The sequence below is a fragment of the Triticum urartu genome, unplaced genomic scaffold (genome assembly GCF_056163025.1).
Source record: "Triticum urartu cultivar PI428250 unplaced genomic scaffold, HENAU_Tu73 scaffold2, whole genome shotgun sequence".
Lineage (NCBI taxonomy): Eukaryota > Viridiplantae > Streptophyta > Magnoliopsida > Poales > Poaceae > Triticum > Triticum urartu.
In genome coordinates this window covers 15,020,450-15,037,041 of record NW_028260368.1, presented here as the reverse complement: position 1 = coordinate 15,037,041, position 16,592 = coordinate 15,020,450, and the positions used below count along the sequence as shown (strand labels likewise).

General features: G+C 35.3%; 3 non-coding genes across 3 annotated transcripts; 1 reads left to right on the top strand and 2 right to left on the bottom strand.

Moving 5' to 3' along the window:
• Positions 1-12,312: 12,312 nt before the first annotated feature.
• On the bottom strand, positions 12,313-12,385 carry TRNAF-GAA (transfer RNA phenylalanine (anticodon GAA)). The gene has a single exon. It is a non-coding gene; the product is annotated as a tRNA-Phe (tRNA).
• A 1,667-nt stretch (positions 12,386-14,052) lies between these two features.
• On the top strand, positions 14,053-14,125 carry TRNAT-UGU (transfer RNA threonine (anticodon UGU)). The gene has a single exon. It is a non-coding gene; the product is annotated as a tRNA-Thr (tRNA).
• Positions 14,126-15,344: 1,219 nt separating this feature from the next.
• On the bottom strand, positions 15,345-15,431 carry TRNAS-GGA (transfer RNA serine (anticodon GGA)). Its single transcript has one exon. It is a non-coding gene; the product is annotated as a tRNA-Ser (tRNA).
• Positions 15,432-16,592: the final 1,161 nt, after the last annotated feature.

The window sequence follows — 16,592 nt, the reverse complement described above, 5'->3', positions numbered from 1 at the left end:
CAATGATGAATACCTTAAAGTAGGTATAAATAGAAAGAATTTTGCTAAAATGGAAAAGGGCTTTCTTTCTAAAAAAAGATGCTTGCTAATTTGATTAATATTAATATCGGGAGATCAAATGAATTTATGCTTCACTAATTGAATGATAAATGACTACAAGCGAAGGAGATAGACGATTTAAACAAAAAAAGACCCAAAATTTCAAACATGTATCTAGAATTACTGGAAAACTACAAACAAAAATAGTGAAAATAAGCTCGTTAGGAGCCCATCCAAAATCGTTGTAGACCCAACGAATTACTAGTTCCCAACCACGGGTGGAGTGAAATCCAACAAAAAAATCAGTAACTAAAAGAATAAAAAAAGCTTTTATTGAGTCATTTAAATTATAGAAGAATTCCTGAACCCAAGAATTCAAAATGACAAGTTCCTCTCTTACCCAGAAAAAAAGAACCACTTAGAATAGCCAAACAGATTATATTTGTCGAGAAATGCAAAATGGTATGGAGATGATCCTCATTATTTATTTTGACCCATTGTATTATTTCCTTGTGTATTCCTGTAGGAGGTTTTTGTACATGTGTCTTTAGTTTCCCTTTTATCATCTCGTCCAAGAGAGAAAGTTCTTCTAATTCTATGAATCTTTCTAGAATCCTTTTCTCTTGAATATCAGTTAAGAGAGTTTCGGATTGCCTGGTATTCCACCAATTCTTAATCCAAAGTTCCAGACATTTGTTAAATGAGGAAGAGACCCCCCAAGGCAAAAGTACGATAAATACAAGATATAGTAAAGAAGGCAATGCTTTCTTTTTTTTCATTTTTGATCTGTAAATGGAGTTGTTAATGAATATGCTTCATTCGCTGACTCTATTCCATTCCCTGACTCTATATGATGATATTTCTATTTCATGATATTTCTATTTCTTTGAAGCAAAAACTCTATAGGTTTGATACCCTGTATCTATTCTTCTTTTTTGTATATTAGTTATTAGTGGAATTTCAGTGCATTGGGTTCTTTCTTAGATCTAGATGGAATGAAATAGTGAAATAGAATAAAAAAAAAGCCCTTTCGGATGAAAAAGGAAGAATAGTATGCGATATATCTAACTTGGATAAAAAAAAATTAAAAGCAAATTTCTCTTATCCTCGTTTGTTCCTTCCTTTAGATAAATACTTAAAAATCCCCTTACAATAACAAATCCAATTTAGAAGGGACTTCCTCCCTGTGTTGAGAAAACTTTTCTTCTTCCAATTCTTCTTTTCTTCATTCAACTCAGTTCAAAAAAGATACCTCAAAATACTTCAATTGGTACGCGCAAGAAATAGGCCAATTCGGCAGCTTTTTGTTCAATTTCTCGTGGAGTAAAAAATTTATCATCAGTACGAGTCAAGGGAATGATCCCCTGGCCCCGGATTTCCATATAAAGAATACGACGAGGATAAAGACCCTCTTTAACCTGAATTCTAATTGATTGGATATCCCGCATAAGGAATCGAAGGAAGACGCGACGTTTTATTCCAGGGAATCCCCAACGAAAAATGCACACTATTCCCTCTTTTCTATCGAATCGGTCATAACCACTACCTACATTCCACAAAATAGTACACCACAAGTAGGAGCTAATGAATAGGCCTGCGATTCCGTAGAAAGACATCACGACCCCCTGCGGAAAAAAAAGAATTTCTTGAGATGGAAGTATAGATATAATATTCTTACCAAGATAACTGGAAATCCCAACCGATAAGAATCCTAGTGAACCTAGAAAAAGAATACAGGCCCAGAAAAAATTACCCCTTTTTCGAGAACCTTTTAGAAGTTCTACCCATATGTGTTCTGATCGCCAATTCATATTAGATATACTAAATCCAGCAGCGGTCGATTGAAATTGAGAGAATAAGCTAAATAATTTTGACTTTACTTTTTTTGATTCTGAAATCGCCTTCAGCAACTAGTACTCCTGTGAAATAATAGGTTAGATACATTGACTTTCTATTCAAAAAATATTCGTTGATTCAATTAAAATAAATAAAATAAAACTCGCTATACCTGGCTCTGCATATTCATGCATTTATGCTCGTAGCCTATATCCGCATCCATAACCGTTTTTCATTTGTGTGTAGAAAGTGTGTGTAGAAAAAGCCACATACCCTACCATATTATATTACTTACACTAAAAAATACTAGACAATCTTATTTTTTTGCACATAAAGAAATAAAGAAGTCATTGCAATTGCCGGAAATACTAAGCCTACTAAAGGCACGAAAATAGAAGGTAAGTTTAAATCCGTCATGGAATAGGTGTCTCAATTCAAATTTACTATTTCTATCTAGTCGAAAAATATCTTAAGATTCTTATGATATAATTAAGTATATCTATTATAAGGAATATTGACTATTGTATTGTATTTTTTATTTTTAGTTTGAAAAATATTCTGTAAAAAAAATGAAAGGATAATAAGAAAATTCCAAAAAAGGAGAACTAATTAAAAAGATTTTATTTTGATTTTCCCATCCTCATGGCCTTTCTATCTTTCTAATCTAATTTGAAATTGGATTCAAAAGAAAGCGGTTAGAATTTACTTCCTGCATACATACTTCTCTAGAAGCGCATACAATAATGCGTGGTAAAGGCGGAAAAATAGTATATTCAATCAAAATCAAAGGGCAAATTATCTTACCTACTATAGATCCCCTACTACCCTCTTAGACTTTAAAAGGCGATATACCACCCAAAGAAAGGGTATGAAAATGCCGGGTGGAGTTAGCTTTTCGACGAAGACCTGTCCCGTGCAGCGAAGCCCTGTTAGTAAGACCCCCCGCAATAATGGATTATAGAAGAATATTATTCCAAATACTCCTCTGGACGCATATAGTAGCATTGCGATTCCGAATCTTTTTTATTTATGAATATGAACAGAAAAAATTCATTGTATCGTTGGGTCGGAGCGGAGGTTTGGTCCAGAAAAATTAGAAACAAAACGTCTACTCTACCGCATTGAAGTCTATAGCGCTGTATTTCCACGAAAGTATAATTCTTACCATCAGGATACGATCCTTTCTTTTGAACTAAACGTCTCTACGATGGGTCCAGGTTCTATGTCCAATCCCAAATCAAGGATTTCTCGCTCTTGATCGGAGTCATAAACTAAAAAAAAACTACCTTTTTATCCTTTTTCTCAAGGTTATAGAAAACTTCCTTATCTAGTTCTAGCATTTTGAAAAAAAAAAAATGCTTCTTTTTTTACACACAGTTCGAGTCACTTGTTGACTCACGATTACGCCTGTTAAAAGTTTCAAACGTCCTCTTTTTTGAAATTGAAAGAGAGTCCTATAAAAAGGTCTAACTTCCAAACTATGTCTTTTTTCATTCATTCTCCTTTAGTTTTTTTCTCTATCTAGAAGTGGAATAGAATAACCCGGTTGAAGGGTAATGATCATACGTCTGTAATGCATTGTATGGCCCAGAATAGGTCCTATTCTTCTACCTTTTCCAGGTAGTCGATGGCTATTCACAGCTACCACCTTAACACCAAAGAAGAGTTCGACCCAATGCTTTATTTCTGTCTTAGTGAATCCCGATTCGACATTAAAAGTATATTGATTCTTTCCCAATAAACGAAGACTTTTTTCTGTAAATACTGCGTATTTGATTCCATTATCATTATCATATGATAATACTATATTTTATTATTTTATTATTTTATTTGTATTTCTTTATTGTATTATACCTTAATATATATATTCTAGATATATAGAATAGACGAATCTCAATTTGTCAAGTCTCATGATCATATCATGATCTATTTTTATTCGGCTCAATCTTTTTTTTCTAAAAAAGATTGAGCCGAGTTTAATTGCAATCAATTAGAAGAATAAAGAAGAATTACTGCATTTCATAACTGATTTTTTTCTCTTTTTATTTCGTTTCTTTTTTATTTATACCTTCTTTATCTTTAGTTTTATCTAGTTAATCAATAGTATCTACCGGCTCGAACTCGAATTTGATCGCCTTCCATACTTCACAAGCTGCGGCTAGTTCAGGACTCCATTTGCAAGCTGCTCGGATAATTTCATTACCTTCGCGAGCAAGATCGCGCCCTTCGTTACGAGCTTGTACACAGGCTTCTAAAGCCACTCGATTAGCTGCTGCACCAGGTGCATTTCCCCAAGGATGTCCTAAAGTTCCTCCACCAAATTGTAATACAGAATCGTCCCCAAAGATTTCGGTCAGAGCTGGCATATGCCAAACATGAATACCACCTGAAGCTACCGGTATAACACCTGGCATGGATACCCAGTCCTGAGTGAAAAAGATACCGCGAGCACGATCTTTTTCAATAAAATCATCGCGCAATAAATCAACAAAACCTAAAGTCATTTCGCGTTCCCCTTCTAACTTACCTACTACTGTACCGGAGTGGATATGATCTCCCCCAGACATACGCAATGCTTTAGCTAATACACGGAAATGCATACCATGATTTTTCTGTCTATCAATAACTGCATGCATTGCACGGTGAATGTGAAGAAGTAGGCCATTGTCGCGGCAATAATGAGCCAAAGTAGTATTTGCGGTGAATCCCCCAGTTAAGTAGTCATGCATTACAATAGGAACCCCTAATTCTCTTGCAAATACAGCTCTCTTAATCATTTCTTCACATGTACCCGCAGTCGCATTCAAGTAATGCCCCTTGATTTCACCGGTTTCGGCCTGTGATTTATAAATAGCTTCGGCACAAAAGACAAAACGGTCTCTCCAGCGCATAAATGGTTGTGAGTTTACGTTTTCATCATCTTTGGTAAAATCAAGTCCACCACGTAGACACTCATAACACGCTCTACCATAATTTTTTGCGGATAATCCCAATTTTGGTTTAATAGTACATCCCAATAAAGGACGACCGTACTTGTTCAACTTATCTCTTTCAACTTGGATACCATGAGGCGGGCCTTGGAAAGTTTTTGAATAAGTAGGGGGAATTCGTAGATCCTCCAAACGTAGAGCACGTAGGGCTTTGAAACCAAATACGTTACCTACAATGGAAGTAAACATGTTAGTAACGGAACCCTCTTCAAATAGGTCTAATGGATAAGCTACATAACAGATCCATTGGTTGTCTTCCCCAGCAACAGGCTCGATGTGATAGCATCGTCCTTTGTAACGATCAAGACTGGTAAGTCCATCAGTCCAAACAGTTGTCCATGTACCAGTAGAAGATTCGGCAGCTACTGCAGCCCCTGCTTCTTCGGGCGGAACCCCAGGCTGAGGACTTACTCGGAATGCTGCCAAGATATCAGTATCCTTAGTTTCATACTCTGGGGTGTAGTAAGTCAATTTATAATCTTTAACACCAGCTTGAAATCCAACACCTGCTTTAGTTTCTGTTTGTGGTGACATAAGTCCCTCCCTATAACTCTTGAATTAAGAATTCTCACAATAACAGGGTCTACTCGATGTTAATTAGGCGTAAATGAAACTTTAGCAAAAATCTCGTAAAACAAAAAGGATATTCAATTAATATAATATCAACTCATTAAAGAAAATTGAGGGCATGCTTAGGTTAATGAATATGTTTCATTCATATATAATGCGTACACCCTGTGTATGTTCTATCCTATAGGAATTCCAATATAGGAATTCGATAGGAATTGAGTTGTTGTTATGGTAAGTTAACACGGTTCGTTATTAAACCATGGATTTGATTTACCAAATCCATAATTATTGTATACTCTTTGATAGATATAGCGCAACCCAAATTAATTCCTAATCCTTATTTTACAAGTTCTTAATAGTTCTCTTTTCTTATTTTGAATGCAAATACCTAACTAAATACTAATAAAATTCTTTGTTGACAGCAATCTATGCTTCACAGTAGTATATATTTTGTATATCGAAGTCCTAGATAGGAAAGTAGAGTAGGCACAGATCCTCCACAAAAGGCAAAATGTATATGAAAAAAAAGATTGATTGAACTTTCCAATGGACTCATTCCATGAGTAAACGATTGAATGGGATTCGCTTGGGCAACGAAATCAAGTCCTGGTCCCCTTTTCTCTCTTATTGAATTAACTAATTCATTTCCTTTTTACTTTTGGATTTTTTTTGATTTGATTTGGCATTATTCAACAATAAAAAAAGAAAAATTTCGACAAATTCCTTTTTTTTAATTATGTGATAATTATGAGAACCAATCCTACTACTTCTCCTCCCGGGGTTTCCACAATTGAAGAAAAAAGTACAGGTCGTATCGATCAAATTATTGGACCCGTGCTGGATGTCACTTTTCCCCCAGGCAAGTTACCTTATATTTATAACGCTTTGGTAGTCCAGAGTAGAGACACTGCCGATAAGCAAATTAATGTGACTTGTGAGGTACAACAATTATTAGGAAATAATCGAGTTAGAGCTGTAGCTATGAGTGCTACGGACGGGTTGATGAGAGGAATGGAAGTGATTGACACGGGAGCTCCTCTCAGTGTTCCGGTCGGTGGAGCTACTCTCGGACGAATTTTCAACGTTCTTGGGGAGCCTGTTGACAATTTGGGTCCTGTAGATAGTAGTGCAACGTTCCCTATTCATAGATCTGCGCCTGCCTTTATCGAGTTAGATACGAAATTATCCATCTTTGAAACAGGTATTAAGGTCGTCGATCTTTTAGCTCCTTATCGACGTGGAGGAAAAATAGGACTATTTGGGGGGGCTGGAGTAGGTAAAACAGTACTGATCATGGAATTAATCAATAACATTGCTAAAGCTCATGGGGGCGTATCCGTATTCGGTGGAGTAGGGGAACGGACTCGTGAAGGAAATGATCTTTATATGGAAATGAAGGAATCCGGAGTAATTAATGAAAAAAATATTGAGGAATCAAAGGTAGCTCTAGTCTATGGCCAAATGAATGAACCACCGGGAGCTCGTATGAGAGTTGGTTTAACTGCCCTAACTATGGCGGAATATTTCCGAGATGTTAATAAGCAAGACGTGCTTTTATTTATCGATAATATCTTTCGTTTTGTTCAAGCAGGATCAGAGGTATCCGCTTTATTAGGGAGAATGCCCTCCGCAGTGGGTTATCAACCTACTCTTAGTACAGAAATGGGTTCTTTGCAAGAAAGAATTGCTTCTACTAAAAAGGGATCTATAACTTCGATTCAAGCAGTTTATGTACCTGCAGACGATTTGACCGACCCTGCCCCTGCCACAACATTTGCACATTTGGATGCTACTACCGTACTTTCCAGAGGATTAGCTTCCAAGGGTATTTATCCAGCAGTAGATCCTTTAGATTCAACCTCGACTATGTTACAGCCTCGGATCGTTGGCAACGAACATTATGAAACTGCGCAAAGAGTTAAGGAAACTTTACAACGTTACAAAGAACTTCAGGACATTATCGCAATTCTTGGCTTGGATGAATTATCGGAAGAGGATCGTTTAACTGTAGCAAGAGCAAGAAAAATTGAGCGTTTCTTATCACAACCGTTCTTTGTGGCAGAAGTTTTTACTGGTTCTCCAGGAAAGTATGTTGCTCTTGCGGAAACTATTAGGGGATTTCAACTAATCCTTTCCGGAGAATTAGACGGCCTACCTGAACAGGCTTTTTATTTGGTGGGTAACATCGATGAAGCTAGCACGAAAGCTATAACCTTAGAAGAGGAGAACAAATCGAAGAAATGAAATTAAATCTTTATGTACTGACTCCTAAGCGAATTATTTGGGATTGTGAAGTGAAAGAAATCATTTTATCCACTAATAGTGGCCAAATTGGCGTATTACCAAACCACGCCCCCATTAACACAGCAGTAGATATGGGTCCTTTGAGAATACGCCTCCTCAACGACCAATGGTTAACAGCGATTCTGTGGAGCGGTTTTGCGAGAATAGTTAATAATGAGATCATCATTTTAGGAAATGATGCGGAACTGGGTAGTGATATTGATCCGGAAGAAGCTCAAAAGGCACTTGAAATAGCCGAAGCTAACTTGAGTAAAGCTGAGGGTACGAAAGATTTGGTTGAAGCGAAGCTCGCTCTCAGACGAGCTAGGATACGAATCGAGGCTGTCAATTGGATTCCCCCATCCAATTGAAGACAATCCAGTGGTTTATAGTTGATACAAAGAAAAAGGGAAGAGGGGTAGAAAAAGTTATTAGATAGCGAAGCGAAGTAAGTCCAATGCTATCTAGTAATTTTTCTACCTACTTACCTACTATTGGATTTGAACCAATGACTCCCGCCGTATGAAAGCAATACTCTAACCACTGAGTTAAGTAGGCAATTTATCACCACAAAGGAAGACCCATTACTTCGATCGATTATATATTGAATCCCTTTTCTAAGCAATACCGCTCTGTTATTGGTCTGTTATATACTAAATACTAAACTAAATACTAAACAGATACAGATCAAAGGGGTATCCTCTGGCATTAGAAAATATTCATCTTGACAAGAAATTATCTATATGTTAAGATATCTCTGATAAGGGCTATAGCTCAGTTCGGTAGAGCAACTCGTTTACACGTGCGCCAATGCTTTTCAAAGGAGCTTATTATGCAATGAACATAATCGATCTTATTGCAAAATCAATGTCTTACTTCATAGATTCGAGAGAATAGGAGAACAGTAGCCTGACAAACAGTCGGTTCAGTCCGATTCAGGTGCCAATTCAGGTGCCTAATCAAATAGAACCCTTATGGATTTGCTAGTTGATAAGGTAAATATCCAGCCCACTAAATGCTAGGCGTAATGAGGATAAGGGCCTCCAAAAAACTTCTTTTCGTTCTATGAACTTTAAGGTGTATGAAGTCTCATAGTTAACTCTTGCAGTGGAACGATAGAGACTCCATTTCACTTAGGTTGATTTAATTTAGACCGGAGGCAGACCTAAGTCAAGGTAATCCTCCTTTGAAACACTTTGGTATTGCTCCTAGATAGATCATAATACAAAAAATCAATCAGAGCACAGGGAGCCATCTCATTATCTTTCCGTAAAGAAAAACTATGGTGGACTAACTGATCTTTAAATCAGTTTATGAAAGAGCCCAATGCAAAAAAATGCATGTTGGGTCTTTGAAACAGTTCAAATCATTTCGATAATAATCCGTTTGATCTGTTTTACCGAGAAGGTCTACGGTTCGAATCCGTATAGCCCTAATATGCCCTTTTTTAGATTTTAGGATCTCTATCCTATGTTTTCTTTAGTTTAGTATAGTTTTCATTTTCTCATTAGTATTTGTTTATAGACTGGATAGGCGCCTGCGACATAGAATAGAGATAAAAGCATTACCAAAGGCTCATTCATCGAAAATCAAAATCATACAGACAGGAAAAGAAAAACGAATTTCTATCAAATCAATAGAAGAAAGGATCCTTTCCCTGATTTGAATCCCGTCCTCCTTCAAATAGGATATCTCTAGACTTCCCTATAATAACTGCAATGATTTTATCCATTTTGCGAATTCCTACTTTGTTTTAAGTATATTTATTACTTTGTTTATAGATACATTATGTAAATTGATCAACTTTAAATAGAAAAAATAAAGTAAAGAGTAAATAAGAAAACAGAATATTCTGTCTCATAGTTCTGAAATAGAGTTCTTTATTTTTATTTTATAGTATTACTTCTCATTAATTATACTGCATAGATTAGTCCTACTATCTTAATTAGGTTCTAATTTAGTAGTATTCTCATTTTTATTTAATAGTCTCTTATTATTTTATTATTAAATATTAAATAAAGGATAGAGCTATTCTTTTTTCTAGAGATTCTAGAGAAAGCGAGACAAAGTGAAACGAGAAAGTTTTCTTTATATAAGAATTAGATCTACATACACCATATCTAAATAGAATGGAAATCCAAAAGAAAGGGAGTTGGGATTCCATTGGATGAATCTTTAAAGAAGATGCAGCACAGAGGAAACAAAGGCTAAACTTAAACTAAGCGCTTTTGTTTGAACAAAAAAGATTCTTGTTTCACCGAGGAAAAGAGAGAAGTTCTGGATAAATTGACAATGCTGAATTGAATTGACTAATTTAAGTTCCGCCTATTCCACATTAATGGGAGTACATTATGTTTCTGCTTCACGAATATGATATTTTTTGGACATTTCTAATAATAGCAAGCCTTATTCCTATTTTGGCATTTTCGATTTCAGGACTTTTAGCCCCGGTTAGTGAAGGACCAGAGAAGCTTTCTAGTTATGAATCGGGTATAGAACCCATGGGAGGGGCTTGGGTACAATTCCGAATACGCTATTATATGTTTGCGCTCGTTTTTGTTGTTTTTGATGTGGAAACCGTCTTTCTATACCCTTGGGCAATGAGTTTCGACGTATTGGGTGTATCCGTTTTTATCGAAGCTTTGATTTTCGTGCTTATCTTAGTTGTTGGTTTAGTTTATGCATGGCGAAAAGGAGCCTTGGAATGGTCTTAACTGAATATTTAGACAAAAAAAAAGAAGGAAAAGATTCTATTGAGACAGTTATGAATTTGATTGAGTTTCCCTTACTTGACCAAACAAGTTCCAATTCTGTTATTTCAACTACACCAAATGATCTTTCGAATTGGTCAAGACTCTCCAGTTTATGGCCCCTTCTATACGGTACCAGTTGTTGTTTCATTGAATTTGCTTCATTAATAGGCTCACGATTCGACTTTGATCGTTATGGATTGGTACCAAGATCAAGTCCTAGGCAAGCAGACCTAATTTTAACAGCCGGTACGGTAACAATGAAAATGGCTCCCTCTTTAGTGAGATTATACGAGCAAATGCCTGAACCAAAATACGTCATTGCTATGGGAGCCTGTACTATTACAGGGGGAATGTTCAGTACGGATTCCTATAGTACTGTTCGGGGAGTTGATAAGTTAATTCCTGTGGATGTCTACTTGCCGGGCTGCCCACCTAAACCGGAGGCAGTTATAGATGCCCTAACAAAACTTCGTAAGAAGATATCGCGAGAAATAGTTGAGGATCAAACTCTATCTCAAAATAAAAATAGATGTTTTACTACCAGTCACAAGCTTTATGTTAGGCGCAGTACTCATACAGGAACTTATGAGCAAGAATTGCTCTATCAATCACCATCTACATTAGATATATCTTCTGAAACTTTTTTCAAATCCAAAAGTTCAGTACCTTCCTACAAATTAGTGAATTAGGAGAGGGGCTCTTTTGTGTAGAAAAATAAAAAGCAGGGCAATCTTTCAAACTTGCATCCGAAATGTGAAATATTTATACAAAGAGGGAGAGATGAAGACAATGCAGCAGGGTTGGTTATCTAATTGGCTAGTCAAACATGAGGTGGTTCATAGATCTTTGGGCTTTGATCACCGAGGAATAGAGACTTTACAAATAAAAGCAGGGGATTGGGATTCCATTGCTGTCATTTTATATGTATATGGTTACAATTATTTACGCTCCCAATGTGCTTATGATGTAGCACCCGGTGGATCTTTAGCTAGCGTGTATCATCTTACGAGAATACAATATGGTATAGATAATCCAGAAGAAGTCTGCATAAAAGTCTTTGCCCAAAAGGATAATCCTAGAATTCCGTCTGTCTTCTGGATTTGGAGAAGTGCCGATTTTCAAGAACGCGAATCTTATGATATGGTGGGAATCTCTTATGATAATCATCCGCGCCTTAAACGTATCCTAATGCCTGAAAGTTGGATAGGCTGGCCCTTACGTAAGGATTATATAACCCCCAATTTTTATGAAATACAAGATGCTCATTGAATGATAAGAAATTCATGCTCACTTATACAACACAACTCCAGATTTTATTCAAGTCAAGGAATATTTTTAGGTTCTTTTCCTAGATGAAACGGAATACCTATTTATAATTAATTCCTAATTATACAAAAGCATTCCAGATAGACTGAGCAAAAAAAGGGTTTCATTTGGATTCCCCTATTTTGAAAATCGCATATTAATTTCCTTCATATGAACAGAAAAATAGGATGACTCAAAGAAGTTCTCTACCAGGAACTTTGTACCGCGCACATTACTTAGCACAACTAGGAAAATAAGATAAGATAAAGATAAGCAAGACTAAAAAAATATTCGTCGGAATAGCGGAATACAAAATTAAGAAACGCAAAAAAATAAAGGGGAATCTCACCCCCTTCTTTATCATAAAGAAAAGATATATTTTAAAACTTCTTTAAAAAGAAAAAGAAGTGCCTCTATATTTATATTATAGATTTATCCACTTAGATGAATAAATATTATTAATGAATATGTATCACAATCCATCTCGAGGTATTTGGATCAATACCTATTCGGTGGATCTTTTTTTTTTTTTTCTCTGCCAGGAACCAGATTTGAACTGGTGACACGAGGATTTTCAGTCCTCTGCTCTACCAACTGAGCTATCCTGACCTTTTCTTGTGCATCATCCTAGTAGAGTATTTGTATCTATGTCAATTAAAAGGACTAAAAATTAATTAAAGTATTTCAAATTTTAAATTTGAAAATGGGGGGGGTAGTCCTATGCATTGTGCATGGTTTACTTAAATAAAACTTAAAAATAGAGTGAATAACCAAGATTTCTTGCCGATACTCTAATAAAAAAGAAATCTATTCAATGAATAGGATAAGATCCATTGAGTTCTCTTCGCATTCCTTTGTGAAAGAGTAGAATGAGAAAGCTAATGAATCTTAAACCCATTGCATTGATAAAAAGAAAAAAAAGTGCATTGATAAAAAGAAAAAAAAAAAGAGGATAAATAATAATAATATAGTATAGTTAGGGAATAAAAGAGGATTTGGGGATAGAGGGACTTGAACCCTCACAACTTATAAAGTCGACGGATTTTCCTTTTACTAGAAATTTCATTGTTGTCAGTATTGACATGTAGAATGGGACTCTCTCTTTGTCCTCGTCCGATTAATCCACTTTTTTAAAGATCTCGAAAACTTTGAATTTTAATTGAAGAATTTGATTATTCAATATTCGATTGGAGTGGATTCACAATAATGAAAAAAAAAAATTATGATATGAGTTTTTTATTTCATAATCATTATCATTTCTAATTTCATTTTTAAAAAAGATAAAGAACCTATATTATAATTAGAATATAATATGAGTTCTGTGATTAATCGTTTGCTATGTCAGTATCTATACGTGTTTATTAAATGTATAAGGTATAAAACCCCTCTTTCTCTAATTTAGAACTAGAAGGAATTCCACTAACAACACAACGTAATTAACTCGATTCGTTAGAACAGCTTCCATTGAGTCTCTGCACCTATCCTTTTCCTTTGTATTCTAGTTCGAGAACCCCTTGTTTTCTCAAAACACGGATTTGGCTCAGGATTGCCCTTTTTTAATTCCAGGGTTTCTCTGAATTTGGAAGTTACCACTTAGCAGGTTTCCATACCAAGGCTCAATACAATCAAGTCCGTAGCGTCTACCGATTTCGCCATATCCCCATTTCCCTCTTCTTTGAGACCAGGATTCCTTGTGTAATTTCATCCATCTCTTAGTTTTTTTTTTGAATCATTGAGTTCATCACTCAACGTAGTCTAGCAGTTCAGTTCGACTCTATTTGAGAGACCTCGCTTGCTTATTGCAATTCAGAATTGAATTGATTCTATCCTTGATGTATTTGCAATTCAATCCGAATCAATATATCCAAAAGTTTTTATCTCCCCCACCTCCCGTCTTACTTTTTTATAGTATTCAAAATTATACTATAACGCTTGATATTTATTCTTTTTTTCTAATCAGAATTAGCAATTTTATTTACTCTGACTCTATGTTCCCCTTAGTGAAATATTAATCCTCAAATTATTAACAAATAATAAAGTCTATAATGATCGAATGAAAATACCAATAAATTCTATAATTTTATTTTTTAATATCCTATAGTTAAGCATATCAAGCTAACTTTATCTTTAAGAAGTTTTAGTATTTTTTTATTTTTATAAGTATAACTTCAAATTTAGAACTAGTTAATAGCTAAGATTAATAACTAATATCTGAGATTTTACGGATTTCCTATACTATACCTATTTCTATTTGTTACACTATTTCCGTTATGTAAGCCCACTTAGCTCAGAGGTTAGAGCATCGCATTTGTAATGCGAGGGTCATCGGTTCAAATCCGATAGTCGGCTTTTTTTTCTCTATCGATGTTCTACGAACAAGAATCTCTTTTTTTCCGAATTAAATGGAGAATCCAGGATCTTTTATGTTTTTTACCTTACAATTTTGCTAGATACAAAACAATAAAATAAATAATATATATACAAAAAAAAAAGATTTTGATGAAATTCCATTTTTTGGGGTACTTTAGTTGATTTTACTCTGTTTATCCTGTAGTTTAATTCAGTTTTAATTTCGATGTATTCTGTAATGTAAATACAATGAAATTAATTGTGTAAAATGAAATTTCAATAAAATAAAAAAAGGAGTCTTCATGTCCCGTTATCGAGGACCTCGTTTAAAAAAAATACGCCGTCTGGGAGCTTTACCAGGACTCACTAGAAAAACACCTAAATCCGGAAGTAATCTTAAAAAAAAATTCAATTCTGGGAAAAAGGAGCAATATCGTATTCGTCTTCAAGAAAAACAGAAATTGCGTTTTCATTATGGTCTGACAGAACGACAATTACTTAGATATGTACATATCGCTGGAAAAGCAAAAAGGTCAACAGGCCAGGTTTTACTACAATTACTTGAAATGCGTTTGGATAATATCCTTTTTCGATTGGGTATGGCTTCAACCATTCCTGGGGCCCGCCAATTAGTCAACCATAGACATATTTTAGTTAATGGTCGTATAGTCAATATACCAAGTTTTCGTTGCAAACCCCGAGATATTATTACTACGAAAGATAACCAAAGATCAAAAGGTCTGGTTCAAAATTATATTGCTTCATCGGACCCGGGGAAATTGCCAAAGCATTTGGCGATTGACACGTTGGAATATAAAGGACTAGTAAATAAAATCCTAGATAGGAAGTGGGTCGGTCTCAAAATAAATGAGTTGTTAGTTGTAGAATATTACTCTCGTCAGACTTGAACTTAACGAAAAAAGGAAAGGTTCATAGAATTTTCTTCCCCTTCCCCTTTCCCCGAACTAAATCGCCCTAAGACCATTACCATTAATTTGTATTTTCCCATCAACTAGCTAAAATTGATTAACCCTAGGATTAGGATCCTTTTTTCTTTTTTCCTCTATGTGTATTTTACATACCACAGTAATTTGCTATAGAGAATTTCTAATTTCTATTAAATCAAAATAAGATAATATAAGATATTATATTATTGCTGGAAAAAATTGTTATTTGATTTGATACATTGTGATCCTTAACGTTGATGAATTAAGAAAAACGGAAAGAGAGGGATTCGAACCCTCGGTAAACAAAAGTCTACATAGCAGTTCCAATGCTACGCCTTGAACCGCTCGGCCATCTCTCCTACATAACTTATTATGGAAAATAAACTGAGTGAATAGCGAGTTTTCTTATTCCTGCAGTACAGGTACAACCGCAACCACTCGGGGGTTCCATAGTTCTATTGGAAAAATTCCTTTTGATCTAAGTGGAAGGATACAGGATTTTTTACTAGAAATTGCGCTCGCTATAAAATAAAAGTTTTAATTTGGGTTTTCCCGCAACTAAAGAAAAAGAAAATGGAAGAATTCTTCTTATTGCATAATAAAATAAAGAAACCTTAGAATTCCGTTTGCATAAGATACGCTACACCATACTATCGAAATCAAAAATAGGGTATGAGACAATTAATAACTTTGAAAACACGAAATAGTTGATAACATAAGTTGTTGTTCAGAAATAGGAAAGTGGAATGAAATCCAGTCTTAGTCAAATATTTCATATCTCTTCGTGTCCAAGCAGAAGGAAAAGGATACAATTTGAGCTGAGCGGAAAATCCATATCTCTCTTATCCATTTAAAGCATATGGATTTAGAGTAGAGCATATGGATCAATCTATTTATAATTATAAGAATCGAATGTGTTTGTTTTTATGTTATTTTGTGAAGGAATGAAAACAATTCTATATAGAATGGGTTGGGAATTATGCCTAGATCCCGTGGAAATGGAAATTTCATTGATAAGACCTCCTCAATTGTAGCCAATATTTTATTGCGAATAATTCCGACAACCTCAGGAGAAAAAAAGGCATTTACTTATTATAGAGATGGTGCGATTTGACTCTTTTTTTTGCTTTTTTTTAGCCCTACCTATACCTCAGTCTTACGAAAAAGAGAGGGGGGTTGGCATAGAGAGAACCAAATTTGTAAAGCAAACAAACCCACGCTTCGGGAAGGTGAGGCGAACTAACAATTCCTTCCGTCGTGTATCCTCGATTGATGCGGCTTCAGATACTTCAATTGTAGATTTGAGTATTGAGCGAAAGGTTACACCTACAGGATATGGTATGGTATGGATTACAGGCCAATCCTACTCTATTAGTATCCGTAGGCAGCATAGGGGAGAAAAGCACTACACCTAGAAATAGGAATCAACAAGAGAAAAACTTTGTTAGAAATTACCCCTTTCCTGATCGGTATCAGGGCTGGGAAGAATGGTTGGGATAACAAACAACCATCAGGTTTGT